This window comes from Oncorhynchus masou, unplaced genomic scaffold (genome assembly GCF_036934945.1).
Source record: "Oncorhynchus masou masou isolate Uvic2021 unplaced genomic scaffold, UVic_Omas_1.1 unplaced_scaffold_564, whole genome shotgun sequence".
NCBI classification, from domain to species: Eukaryota; Metazoa; Chordata; class Actinopteri; order Salmoniformes; family Salmonidae; genus Oncorhynchus; species Oncorhynchus masou.
This window is the reverse complement of record NW_027012059.1, coordinates 245,521-259,803: the sequence shown is the minus strand read 5'-3', so window position 1 is coordinate 259,803 and position 14,283 is coordinate 245,521. Positions and strand designations below refer to the sequence as shown.

At 45.9% G+C, this 14,283-nt stretch overlaps 1 pseudogene; it reads left to right on the top strand.

The window, feature by feature from the left end:
* The first annotated feature begins 823 nt into the window (after positions 1-823).
* Positions 824-13,851, top strand: LOC135536153 (tripartite motif-containing protein 16-like; annotated as a pseudogene).
* Positions 13,852-14,283: the final 432 nt, after the last annotated feature.

The window sequence follows — 14,283 nt, the reverse complement described above, 5'->3', positions numbered from 1 at the left end:
CCTTATGGCTCTAATCTGATAGTGGTGGTAGATGTCTAGTCTCCCTTATGGCTCTAATCTGATAGTGGTAGTGGGTGGTAGATGTCTAGTCTCCCTTATGGCTCTAATCTGATAGTGGTAGTGGGGTGGTAGATGTCTAGTCTCCCTTATGGCTCTAATCTGATAGTGGTGGTAGATGTCTAGTCTCCCTTATGGCTCTAATCTGATAGTGGTAGTGGGGTGGTAGATGTCTCGTCTCCCTTATGGCTCTAATCTGATAGTTGTAGTGGGTGGTAGATGTCTAGTCTCCTTTATGGCTCTAATCTGATAGTGGTAGTGGGGTGGTAGATGTCTAGTCTCCCTTATGGCTCTAATCTGATAGTGGTAGTGGGGTGGTAGATGTCTAGTCTCCTTTATAGCTCTAATCTAATCGTGGTAGATGTCTAGTCTCCTTTATAGCTCTAATCTAATCGTGGTAGATGTCTAATCTCCTTTATAGCTCTAATCTGATAGTGATAGTGGGGTGGTAGATGTCTAGTCTCCTTTATGGCTCTAATCTGATAGTTGTAGTGGGGTGGTAGATGTCTAGTCTCCTTTATGGCTCTAATCTGATAGTTGTAGTGGGGTGGTAGATGTCTAATCTCCTTTATAGCTCTAATCTGATAGTGATAGTGGGGTGGTAGATGTCTAGTCTCCTTTATGGCTCTAATCTGATAGTTGTAGTGGGGTGGTAGATGTCTAGTCTCCTTTATGGCTCTAATCTGATAGTAGTAGTGGGGTGGTAGATGTCTAGTCTCCCTCATGGCTCTAATCTGATAGTTGTAGTGGGGTGGTAGATGTCTCGTCTCCCTTATGGCTCTAATCTGATAGTTGTAGTGGGGTGGTAGATGTCTAGTCTCCCTGATGGCTCTAATCTGATACGTCTCTAATCTGATACGTCTCTAATCTGATAGTGGTAGATGTCTCGCCTCCCTGCATTGTTCTCATGATGTATGTGTAGCAGTGTGATGTTGTTCCACTAGATTACGCACCAAGTTGCACACAAGGACCAGTTCAAATAGGTCAAGAGGGGATATTAATAGTTTGATAATAATAATAATTCAGTGTGTTTTTTTATTTAATTACAGCTGCATATATAATGTTATTTTTTGGTGTACAAACACTTTTAATGTCTATATGGTAAATACACTTGATTGTAAAAGTGTTGTATATTTTGGTTTGGTCCATCGCAGGTTTCTGTATTTCTGTTCACCCTTATTGTTCTCTCTTGCCTGACCTTTGTTGGATTCTGTATTTTACATTATAGCCAATAGCATATATATGATTAAATATTATCTGATGTTGGTTGTGTGAGGTGTCTGCATTTGTGCACTGGAGCATCATTATGAGATTAAACAACTGCTTGCTACTTGCCTGTTTGTGTGTGACAAGAACTGAGTAACATGGTGTGACCTGCATGTTGCAAAACTGTAGATAACAGCCCAGCAGATGCTTTGTCCTTGTGTTTGTATGTAACAATATTGAGCACATGGTGTGACTTGCTGTATCTTACAGAGTTGTGATAGGTGGTCGTCACGTGGTTTAACTGAGACGGAAAGATACTGAACAACACAATAGCAGGAACTGAGCAACTCGGCTGCGATACCAGAACAGTAAGGATCTATACATCGACGGAGGGAGGAAGAAGCGCGAAGAGACGGGAACCCGCCTGAGCGCCTGCGATAGGCTGGGCAAGTTTAAACCACGCCCAGTCTCTACTGTGATAGGCCAACCGACGGGTTGGAACTCCGTCTATCATAATGTGTATCAGAACAATGTTTACGTACATCCTGTCAGTTCTCTGTTCTGCCCTGCGTGGTATTACAGTGAGCCCGTATATACGAACGTTGCATTTGCCATTTATGACATAGCTAATAAAAAATACATAGTATAAAATCGGTGACTCATTGTTATATTTATCCTGATACCAGATCGCTAACTAGGGTACCTATTGTAGCTTGTGGGAACTTGGGACAGTGTTTGAGTGAGTTTCCATGTGCTCGCGCTGTGGTGAAATCCTGCACGGAGCCTTCACGTGCGCTGCACTGTGAGAGCGCATCAGCAGGAAGGAAGGAGGAAATAAACACCGCTGTTTCAGCTCTCTGGAGAGGAGCTCTTGGTTGGCGCGACAGTTTGACTGTGTGTGCTATGCTGCAGAAGTTTGGTTTATTTTCAGCGTGTGTAGTTTATAAAGTATTTAACTCAATCATCGGTGTGACAGCTCGAGGTCGTGGTTGTTATCGTTTGGCACCGCGCCGGTTATGGTTCTCATGGATTAGTAGCAACATTGTTGCGAAGCTTTGACATACAAACCATCGGACGGTCAGACAGGACACCGGCACGCCTTTGGTGTGTCTATGAACACCCCCACATTCATACCCTCTGCTCTCATCCACTGGAACATAATACATGTTACTGCAAATCCTCTGATGATGACTGGGTTCTTTCTTGTATGAAGTTACTGTTCACTTGCTCTGACATTATTATTGTATGAGGTATTCTTGGTTACTCCTGTGCTGTGATGTGGGTTTTATAGGGTGTGTATTCTCTTCTCTCTCCACTGGCTATCTGGTAAACAGGCTACACTCTGGGCAGTCTCTTCTGCTGATGTGTGTGTGTCTGGTAGTGGTACTCTCTCTATTCTACTCTTCTCCTTTCGGCAGGGTTAATACCTGCCTGGCGCCACAACAAAATCTTTATCTTTACCCCTCTCTAATAAATACCGCTACAATATGTATATACTGTATTCTAGTCAAGGCCTGTCCTATTTAACTACTACTGTCCACTTCATGTGTATATACTGTATTCTAGTCAAGGCCTGTCCTATTTAACTACTACTGTCCACTTCATGTGTATATACTGTATTCTAGTCAAGGCCTGTCCTATTTAACTACTACTGTCCACTTCATGTGTATATACTGTATTCTCGTCAAGGCCTGTCCTATTTAACTACTACTGTCCACTTCATATGTATATACTGTATTCTCGTCAAGGCCTGTCCTATTTAACTACTACTGTACATATACTATTCTTCAGATATACTACAGATGTACTCCAAATTATCTATGCATCACATCACAGTATACAACATATATATCTATATCTATCAATGCTTGTCCTAATATCTTATTTTACTTTTTAGATTTGCCCTCTGTGAGTAAGGAACACAAGCATTGTTAGATATTACTGCCCTGTTGGAGCCAGGAACACAAGCATTGTTAGATATTACTGCACTGTTGGAGTCAGGAACACAAGCATTGTTAGATATTACTGCACTGTTGGAGCTAGAAACACAAGCATTGTTAGATATTACTGCACTGTTGGAGCCAGGAACACAAGCATTGTTAGATATTACTGCACTGTTGGAGCTAGAAACACAAGTATTGTTAGATATTACTGCACTGTTGGAGCCAGGAACACAAGCATTGTTAGATATTACTGCACTGTTGGAGCCAGGAACACAAGCATTGTTGGATATTACTGCCCTGTTGGAGCTAGGAACACAAACATTGTTAGATATTACTGCCAATTACAATTTTATTGCATTTTTGAATATGTAAGATAATTCTCAATCCTCGTTGCATCTTGTCTAAGAACAGTCCTTATCTGTGTTACTGTATATTAACTATATACCACACCTCCTCAGTCCTTATCTGTGGTACTGTATATTAACTATATACCACACCTCCTCAGTCCTTATCTGTGGTACTGTATATTAACTATATACCACACCTCCTCAGTCCTTATCTGTGGTACTGTATATTAACTATATACCACACCTCCTCAGTCCTTATCCGTGGTACTGTATATTAACTATATACCACACCTCCTCAGTCCTTATTGATTAATTACAACACATAGGTGTATTATAAGGCATTATAAAGGTCATTAAAATAATGATACATACGTACTTCATAGAAACTGTTACCCTTCATATATTCTAACAACTCACATTTTAAGATTCATTATGTCATTTTGTTCCATGTTAAGGGCTCTAACCTTGGAACAAAACTATTTGTCTCCCTCTTGCTGTTGCATGCAGTTCCTCTCTCTCTTCCTTCATTCCTCTAACCCCTCCCTCCTTTCTAACCCCAGCCCTCTGGCAGAACCAGGAAGTCCCTCCCCTTCCCACAAACTCTTTTCTGAGGAAACGCAACTGATCTGAGTGTCTGTGTGAGAGTGAACAACCGTCCAAATGGCTCAACAGGGAGTTCTGCTGGACCAGGACCAGTTCTGTTGTTCTGTCTGTCTGGATCTACTGAAGGATCCGGTCACTATTCCCTGTGGACACAGTTACTGTAGGAGCTGTATTGAGGGCTGCTGGGATCAGGATGATCTGAAAGGGGTCTATAGCTGTCCTCAGTGCAGAGAGACCTTCACTCCAAGGCCTAATCTGAGGAAAAATAACATGTTGGCTGAAGTGGTGGAGAAACTGAGGAAGACAGGACTCCAGGCTGCTCCCCTCCTGCTCTGTGCTCTGCTGGACCTGGAGATGTGGCGTGTGATTTCTGCACTGGGACCAGAAAGCAGAAAGCCCTCATGTCCTGTCTGGTGTGTCTGGCCTCTTACTGTGAGACTCACCTCCAACCTCACTATGAATTTCCTGGTTTCAAGAAGCACAAGCTGGTCAAAGCCACCGCACAACTACAGGAGAAGATCTGCTCTCATCATGACAAACTGCTGGAGGTTTACTGTCGTACCGATCAGCAGTGTATCTGTTATCAGTGTGTGATGGATGAACATAAAGGCCATGATACAGTGTCAGCTGCAGCAGAGAGGACTGAGAAACAGGTAAGACCAGAACAACTTGTTGGTGGCTGTCTGATAAACTAAGAATTAAAGATACAGTAGGAACTAAATCTGTTAGAATATGAGATCATTATATTATATACAATATGAAATGGATCCACAAATATGAACACAAACCTTGAGTATAATGAGTCTGCTACAAATGTATCACCATTTTCTAAAGTCAAACACTATTATCATTTTGAATGGCCTTTTATGAGTCCAAAGTTCAGTCTCAACCCTTTGATACATGTAGGCCTACCATAAAAACTATAATCATTCACATAGCAACATAATATCATATTGTAAAGGGACTTCCTCAGGATTGTAGACCTTCCTCTCTATGGGTCCTATGTCACATTACTATACTATTGATCTACTGGACTAATAAAGCTTGATAGCTCATTGAAGAGTGATTCTCCACAGAGGCAGCTGGGGATGAGTCAGCAGAAGGTCCAGCAGAGATTCCAGGAGAGAGAGAAGGAGCTGAAGAAGCTCCAAAAAGCTGTGAAGTCTTTCAAGGTGAGTATTGTTGACCAGAGGAGACACACCATTTCACTTCTCTCCTCCAGTCAGAGAGAGAGAGAGGGGCCCCTATCCAATCCCACTGACCCCACTGTTGGGAACAGGCTGTCTGGACCCCTTTCAGAGAATAGACTGGTTCATGTAACCAACTGGGCTGCCTCATCACATAACCATGAGTAACCATGACTGACTCATGCCCCTATACATTAAAATGGAACTGTCTCTCTCTCAATTCAATTTTCAAAGGTCTTTATTGGCATGGAAATATATGTTTATATTGCCAAAGCAAGTGAAATAGACAATAAACAAAAGTGAAATAAACAATCAGAAATGAACAGTAAACATTACACTTGGAAGTGATTTGGGGGATGGGGAGGGTCTATTAGAAGTTAGTAGGACTCTTTTATTTTCTCAGAAGTACTGAGTTCGGTAGGAGGATTTAGAGGTGTAAACCGTGATTGAACACACTCCAGAACAGTAGGTGGCGCCATGCACCTTTAACGTTGGTTTGTGGACCTCCATTATATCATAGAAGAAGTTGGTCTGTGAGGGTTTTAATGTTGGTTTGTGGACCACACCTCTTAAAGGATAGGGTGCAGCATTTCTACTTTTTGATAAAAAGCATGTGGGTTTTGTTGTTCAACTTCCTGCTACTCATGCCAGGACTATAGTATATGCATATGATTAGTATGTGTGGATAGAAAACACTCTGAAGTTTCTAAAACTGGTTCAATCATGTCTGTGACTATAACAGAACTTATGTAGCAGGCAAAAGCCCAAGGAAAAACTGTTCAGAAAAACAAAAAATCCCTCTGGCAGTTCCCTGAATTGTCTTTGTGAAGGGAAATTAGATAGCGCCCAGTTTACAGTTCCTACAACTTCCACAGGATGTCACCAGTCTTTGTGTTGAAGTTAATCATTGGTGAAACGAAGAAGAGGCAGAGGTGACACTGGATTATGTTGTGGAAGAGAGAAAACCGTGCATGTATTGTTGACTTGCTGTTATTGAATACAGATCGCCCCGTCAACAATTTGATCGATTATTAACGTTTAAAAATACCTAAAGTTGGATTACAAAAGTAGTTTGAAGTATTTTGGCATAGTTTTAAGCAACTTTTGAAATGTTTTGTCATGACGTTGCGTTTTGGAAAGCTGTTTTTTTTCTGGATCAAAACGGGCTTTATAAATGGACATTTTGGGTAAACATGGACGGAATTAATCGAAAAAAAGGACCAATTGTGATGTTTATGGGACATATTGCAGTGCCAACAAAGAAGCTCGTCAAAGGTAATGCATGTTTTATATTTTATTTCAGCGTTTTGTGTAGCGCCGGCGACGCTAATTCATTTGTTTACATCTCGTTCAGGTGGTTCAGGGGGGTGCATGCTATCAGATAATAGCTTCTCATGCTTTCGCCGAAAAGCATTTTTAAAGTCTGACGTGTTGGCTGGATTCATAACGAGTGTAGCTTTAATTGAGTACCCTGCATGTGTGATTTAATTAAAGTTTGAGTTTTATCGCGTATTATTTGAATTTGGCGCTATGCATTTCCCCAGGCTATTGGCCACACGAGACGCCTCCATATCCCTAAAATAAGATTTGAGGACCTCCATTATATCATAGAAGAAGAAGTTGGTCTGTGAGGATTTTGTTGTTCCTGAGGAGGGCTACTATTATTTTTATTTTCAAGTATTTTCAGAATGTATTAAAGCCAAAGCTAAAGCTTCCCTAAACAATTCAATATATCAGTCAATATATTTTCTCTGTGATTTATTTTCTCTCCGTCAACCGTTCCATCGCATCTTAACCGTCTTACCGGGCGGGCACTAGGACCCGGGGAGGCTGCTGCTGCAGAGGCTGCTGCACCGCTCGTGACTGTCAGTCCTCCTTGTAGCTCATTGGTTAAGCTGTGGCTCGAGACTGTTAACAGTTAACGGACAGGAAACGGCTCTGACAGGACACATTCATGTCGAGGCAGTGATGTGAATGTGTGGTAAGTTAGAATAGAGAGAGAGAGTTTTCACTACTATAGACTTTGGTCATAATCAAAGCTTTGTTAACCAATAGGTTTTTATGTGAGGCTGCCTGTAAGTTACAGTGTAACAGACGTTACTAACGGTAACGGTGTCAACATCATGGCGGTGGCCCGTTCCTGTAGGTTCATGCTCTACAACATCCGCAGAGTACGACCCTGCCTCACCCAGGAAGCGGCGCAGGTCCTAATCCAGGCACTTGTCATCTCCCGTCTGGATTACTGCAACTCGCTGTTGGCTGGGCTCCCTGCCTGTGCCATTAAACCCCTACAACTCATCCAGAACGCCGCAGCCCGTCTGGTGTTCAACCTTCCCAAGTTCTCTCACGTCACCCCGCTCCTCCGCTCTCTCCACTGGCTTCCAGTTGAAGCTCGCATCCGCTACAAGACCATGGTGCTTGCCTACGGAGCTGTGAGGGGAACGGCACCGCAGTACCTCCAGGCTCTGATCAGGCCCTACACCCAAGCAAGGGCACTGCGTTCATCCTCCTCTGGCCTGCTCGCCTCCCTACCATTGAGGAAGTACAGTTCCCGCTCAGCCCAGTCAAAACTGTTCGCTGCTCTGGCCCCCCAATGGTGGAACAAACTCCCTCACGACGCCAGGACAGCGGAGTCAATCACCACCTTCCGGAGACACCTGAAACCCCACCTCTTCAAGGAATACCTAGGATAGGATAAGTAATCCTTCTCACCCCCCCCTTAATGACTTAGATGCACTATTGTAAAGTGGCTGTTCCACTGGATGTCAGAAGGTGAATTCACCAATTTGTAAGTCGCTCTGGATAAGAGCGTCTGCTAAATGACTTAAATGTAAATGTAAATGTTTTAAATTCAACATAACTAGATATCATCGCCACATAACTTAACGTTGTATTTAATGTAGTGTAATGACCTGACTCGATCATAAAGGAACAATTGTCCAGACAGAGGATTGAGTTACGAATTGACGGTTTATTAGCAACTTTACACAGGCTACTGTTTGGCCTGAGCTCACGCCAAATAAATGAAAGATACCCCACAAGCCAATCGGGACCTTCTCTTGTGAAGCCCAGACGTCAGAGAGAGAACAAAGGCTGAAGCTTAACTTCCAATGCCCCGCCCCCTCCACGCCACTCCGCCAACCACCAGGATGCCCGGCATCAGAACATCCCAGGCATTCCTGTGATTGGCAGATAGCAGGTTGATTGGCATGTCGGACCCCGCGAACACTGGGAACTGGTAAGTACAACACAACCAGCTACTAGCCGAACACATAACACACAGCTGTCTGTGCGGGTCGCTACAGTAGTTTTACTATCTGTGCCAGGCTATAAATGACACAGATAATATCTAGTTAACGTTGTATTTAATGTAGTTTCACTATCTGTGCCAGGCTATAAATGACACAGATAATATCTAGTTAACGTTGTATTTAATGTAGTTTTACTATCTGTGCCAGGCTATAAATGACACAGATAATATCTAGTTAACGTTGTATTTAATGTAGTTTTACTATCTGTGCCAGGCTATAAATGACACAGATAATATCTAGTTAACGTTGTATTTAATTGATCACAGCTTTCTGCTTTCCATGTAGAGTTTTTGGTAAAAAACATTACATTTGATTATTTTGTCAGCACAAATTTGGAAAAAATTCTTTGTTTATCTTTGTCAAACAGGCTGGGCGTCCTCCCAAAGATATGCTTAAAGTTCTGAATGATGATATGAGATATATATGATATACCAAGAGGTGTTCTGTACCTGTCTGTCCAGGAGGGAGGAGAGTAGAGCAGGACCAAGAGGTGTTCTGTACCTGTCTGTCCAGGAGGGAGGAGAGTAGAGCAGGACCAAGAGGTGTTCTGTACCTGTCTGTCCAGGAGGGAGGAGAGTAGAGCAGGACCAAGAGGTGTTCTGTACCTGTCTGTCCAGGAGGGAGGAGAGTAGAGCAGGACCAAGAGGTGTTCTGTACCTGTCTGTCCAGGAGGGAGGAGAGTAGAGCAGGACCAAGAGGTGTTCTGTACCTGTCTGTCCAGGAGGGAGGAGAGTAGAGCAGGACCAAGAGGTGCTCTGTACCTGTCTGTCCAGGAGGGAGGAGAGTAGAGCAGGACCAAGAGGTGTTCTGTACCTGTCTGTCCAGGAGGGAGTAGAGTAGAGCAGGACCAAGAGGTGTTCTGTACCTGTCTGTCCAGGAGGGAGGAGAGTAGAGCAGGACCAAGAGGTGTTCTGTACCTGTCTGTCCAGGAGGGAGGAGAGTAGAGCAGGACCAAGAGGTGTTCTGTACCTGTCTGTCCAGGAGGGAGGAGAGTAGAGCAGGACCAAGAGGTGTTCTGTACCTGTCTGTCCAGGAGGGAGGAGAGTAGAGCAGGACCATGAGGTGTTCTGTACCTGTCTGTCCAGGAGGGAGGAGAGTAGAGCAGGACCAAGAGGTGGTCTGTACCTGTCTGTCCAGGAAGGGGGAGAGTAGAGCAGGACCAAGAGGTGTTCTGTACCTGTCTGTCCAGGAGGGAGGAGAGTAGAGCAGGACCAAGAGGTGCTCTGTACCTGTCTGTCCAGGAGGGAGGAGAGTAGAGCAGGACCAAGAGGTGTTCTGTACCTGTCTGTCCAGGAGGGAGGAGAGTAGAGCAGGACCAAGAGGTGTTCTGTACCTGTCTGTCCAGGAGGGAGGAGAGTAGAGCAGGACCAAGAGGTGTTCTGTACCTGTCTGTCCAGGAGGGAGAACAAGGCCTGGTGGACCTGGAGAGCAGAGTTCTGACTGAACCTGTCTCTCTCTCTCTCTCTCTCTCTCTCCAGCGCTCTGCACAGTCAGCAGTGGAGGACAGTGATCAGATCTTTACTGAGCTGATCCGCTCCATTGAGAGAAGGAGCTCTGAGGTGAAGGAGCTGATCAGAGCCCAAGAGAAGGCTCAAGTGAGTCAAGCTGAAGGACTCCTGGAGCAACTGAAGCAGGAGATCGCTGAGCTGAGGAAGAGAAGCACTGAGCTGGAGCAGCTCTCACACACAGAGGATCACATCCATTTCCTCCAGGTAACTAAACTGTCTTGTTACATGTGATATGAAATTAACTTCATGGGAAATGTCTCTCTGTCCGTCCCTCTCTCTCTCTCTGTCTGTCCGTCCCTCTCTCTCTCTCTCTCTGTCCGTCCCTCTCTCTCTCTCTCTGTCTGTCCGTCCCTCTCTCTCTGTCTGTCTGTCCATCCCTCTCTGTCTGTCTGTCTGTCCATCCCTCTCTGTCTCTGTCTGTCTGTCCATCCCTCTCTGTCTGTCTGTCCATCCCTCTCTGTCTGTCTGTCCATCCCTCTCTGTCTGTCTGTCTGTCCATCCCTCTCTGTCTGTCTGTCTGTCCATCCCTCTCTGTCTGTCTGTCTGTCCATCCCTCTCTGTCTGTCTGTCCGTCCCTCCCTCTCTGTCTGTCTGTCTGTCCATCCCTCTCTGTCTGTCTGTCCATCCCTCTCTGTCTGTCCGTCCCTCTGTCTGTCCGTCCCTCTGTCTGTCCGTCCCTCTGTCTGTCCGTCCCTCTGTCTCTGTCTGTCCGTCCCTCTCTCTCTGTCTGTCTGTCCGTCCCTCTCTGTCTGTCTGTCCATCCCTCTCTGTCTGTCTGTCCGTCCGTCCCTCTGTCTGTCTGTCCGTCCCTCTGTCTGTCCGTCCCTCTGTCTGTCCGTCCCTCTGTCCGTCCGTCCCTCTCTCTCTGTTGGCCTGTCCGTCCCTATCTCTCTGTCTGTCCGTCCCTCTGTCTGTCCGTCCCTCTCTCTGTCTCTGTCTGTCCGCCCCTCTCTGTCTCTCTGTCCGTCCCCTCTCTCTCTCTGTCTGTCCGTCCCCCTCTCTCTCTCTCTCTGTCCGTCCGTCTCCTCTCTCTCTCTCTCTCTCTGTCCATCCCCTCTCTCTCTCTGTCCGTCCCCCTCTCTCTCTCTGTCCGTCCCCCTCTCTCTCTCTCTGTCCGTCCCCCTCTCTCTCTCTCTCTCCGTCCGTCCCTCTCTCTCTCTCTCCCGTCCCTCTCTCTCGCTCTCTGTCCGTCCCCCTCTCTCTCTCCCCCTCTGTCCTGTCCCCCTCTCTCTCTCTGTCCGTCCCTCTCTCTCTCTCTCTGTCCGTCCCTCTCTCTCTCTCTCTCTCTGTCCGTCCCTCTCTCTCTCTCTCTCTGTCCGTCCCTCTCTCTCTCTCTCTCTCTCTCTCTCTCTCTCTCTCTCTCTCTCTGTCCGTCTCTCTCTCTCTGTCCGTCCCTCTCTCTCTCTCTCTCTCTCTCTGTCCGTCCCTCTCTCTCTCTCTCTCTCTCTCCAGAGGTATCAGTCTCTCTCTCTCTCTCTCTCTCTCTTTGTCCGTCCCTCTCTCTCTCTCTCTCTCCAGAGGTGTCAGTCTCTCTCTCTCTCTCTCTCTCTCTCTCTCTCCAGAGGTGTCTGTCTCTCTCTCTCTCTCTCTCTCTCTGTCCGTCCCTCTGTCCGTCCCTCTCTCTCTCTCTCTCTCTGTCCGTCCCCCTCTCTCTCTCTGTCCGTCCCCCCCTCTCTCTCTCTCTGTCCGTCCCTCTCTCTCTCTCTCCGTCCCTCTCTCTCTCTCTCCGTCCCTCTCTCTCGCTCTCTCTGTCCGTCCCCCTCTCTCTCTCTCTGTCCCCTCTCTCCCTCTCTCTCTCTCTGTCCGTCCCTCTCTCTCTGTCCGTCTCTGTCCGTCCCTCTCTCTCTCTCTCTGTCCGTCCCTCTCTCTCTCTCTCTGTCCGTCCCTCTCTCTCTCTCTCTGTCCGTCCCTCTCTCTCTCTCTCTGTCCGTCCCTCTCTCTCTCTCTCTCTCTGTCCGTCTCTCTCTCTCTCTCTGTCCGTCCCTCTCTCTCTCTCTCTGTCCGTCCCTCTCTCTCTCTCTCTCTGTCCGTCCCTCTCTCTCTCTCTCTCTCTCTCTCTGTCCGTCTCTCTCTCTCTCTCTCTGTCCGTCCCTCTCTCTCTCTCTCTCTCTCTCTCTCTCTCTGTCCGTCCCTCTCTCTCTCTCTCTCTCTCTCTCCAGAGGTGTCAGTCTCTCTCTCTCTCTCTCTCTCTCTTTGTCCGTCCCTCTCTCTCTCTCTCTCTCTCTCTCTCTCCCAGAGGTGTCAGTCTCTCTCTCTCTCTCTCTCTCTCTCTCCAGAGAGGTGTCAGTCTCTCTCTCTCTCTCTCTCTCTCCAGAGGTATCAGTCTCTCTCTCTCTCTCTCTCTCTCTCTCTCCGTCTCTCTCTCTCTCTCTCTCTCTCCAGAGGTGTCAGTCTCTCTCTCTCTCTCTCTCTCTCCAGAGGTATCAGTCTCTCTCTCTCTCTCTCTCTCCAGAGGTATCAGTCTCTCTCTCTCTCTCTCTCTCTCTCTCTCTCTCTCTCTCTCAGAGGTATCAGTCTCTCTCTCTCTCTCTCTCTCTCTCTCTCTCTCTCTCCAGAGGTATCAGTCTCTCTCCAGTATCAGTGTATCTTCAGACTTACCCAGCATCGTTGTCCGTCCTCTTCAGTCCTTTGGAGATGTGAGTCAGACTGTGTCTGAACTGAGAGAGAAACTAGAAGACTTCCTTAAAGGAGAATGGACCAAGATCTCCACTACAGGTGTGTTGAAAACAATAAGAACATCAACTTTAGACCATTGAAAGTTCCCTACTAGTCATATACATGTGGAATATGGTCTGATGATAACATTCCCTCTCTCTGTCAATGTGTTTGTGTGTCTGTAGTGAATATAGTGGATGTTGTACTGCCTCCAGAGCCCAAGACCAGAGAACAGTTGTTACAATGTGAGTCTCTTTATTGTGAAGTAACTAACAGTCTCTTTTTACTGACACTCCTAACAATCCCTCTAGAAATATATAGCAATAGTAGATCTAATCAAAGACTGGGTCTCTATCTGACTCCTCATATTTCTCTGATTTGATCTCTGCTGTGCTCTAATCAAAGACAGGGGAGATACAGTATCTGACTTAACTTATTGTTCTGACTCCCCTCGTTGGTCTCTGCTCTTCTCCCAGATTCCTGTCAGCTCACACTGGACCCAAACACAGCACACACACTCCTCTCTCTGTCTGAAGGGAACAGAAAGGTGACACGTACAGACCAAGTCCAACCATATCCTGTCCATCCAGACAGATTCACCTACTGGTGGCAGGTTCTGTGTAGAGAGGGTCTGTCTGGACGCTGTTACTGGGAGGTGGAGAGGACTGGTGGTGTTGCTACAGCAGTCTCATATAAAGACATCAGCAGAACAGAGAGAGATGGTGTATTTGGACTCAATAACAAGTCCTGGAGTTTATATTACTATAGTGGTGGTTATTGTTTCAGACACAATAATGTTGAGACTAAAGTATCAGGCCCTCAGTCCTCCAGAGTAGGAGTGTACCTGGATCACAAGGCAGGTACTCTGTCCTTCTACAGTGTCTCTGACACAATGACCCTCCTCCACAGAGTCCAGACCACATTCACTCAGCCCCTCTATCCTGGGTTTGGTCTCTATGATTATAATGGTTCTGCTGAGCTGGTTAAACTGTAAACTGATTTGTTATTAATTAAAATTCAATCCAATGTTTTAATCTTGTACATTTCCATGAATCATGATGTCTGGTGTTGATGTATATTGGTTGTCATTCAGAACCATTGATATGTTTTCTCAGTTGGTTCTCTGTCTCTATGTAATTCTCCTCAGTATCATTGATCAGCTTGTTGGCTCGGTCCTAATTGATGTGTTCTCTGTCACCTGGAGCTGCATGGAAAATGGTCCAGGAACTAAAGGACAATTCAGGACTAGTCAGCCCACTACAAGCTGGTATCACTTCCTTTCTACTAAACTATATGGTCTGGTTTCCCAGACACAGATGAATCCTAGTCCTGGACTAAACAGTATGTTCAATGTAGATGTCCAGGAAACCGGCCCTAAATGTGTCATCTTTCATCCTCCCATACTGCTCAGTCCAGCAACATTAAACCTGTCCAGCAGGTGGTGCTGTTGACCAAACAATAAAACC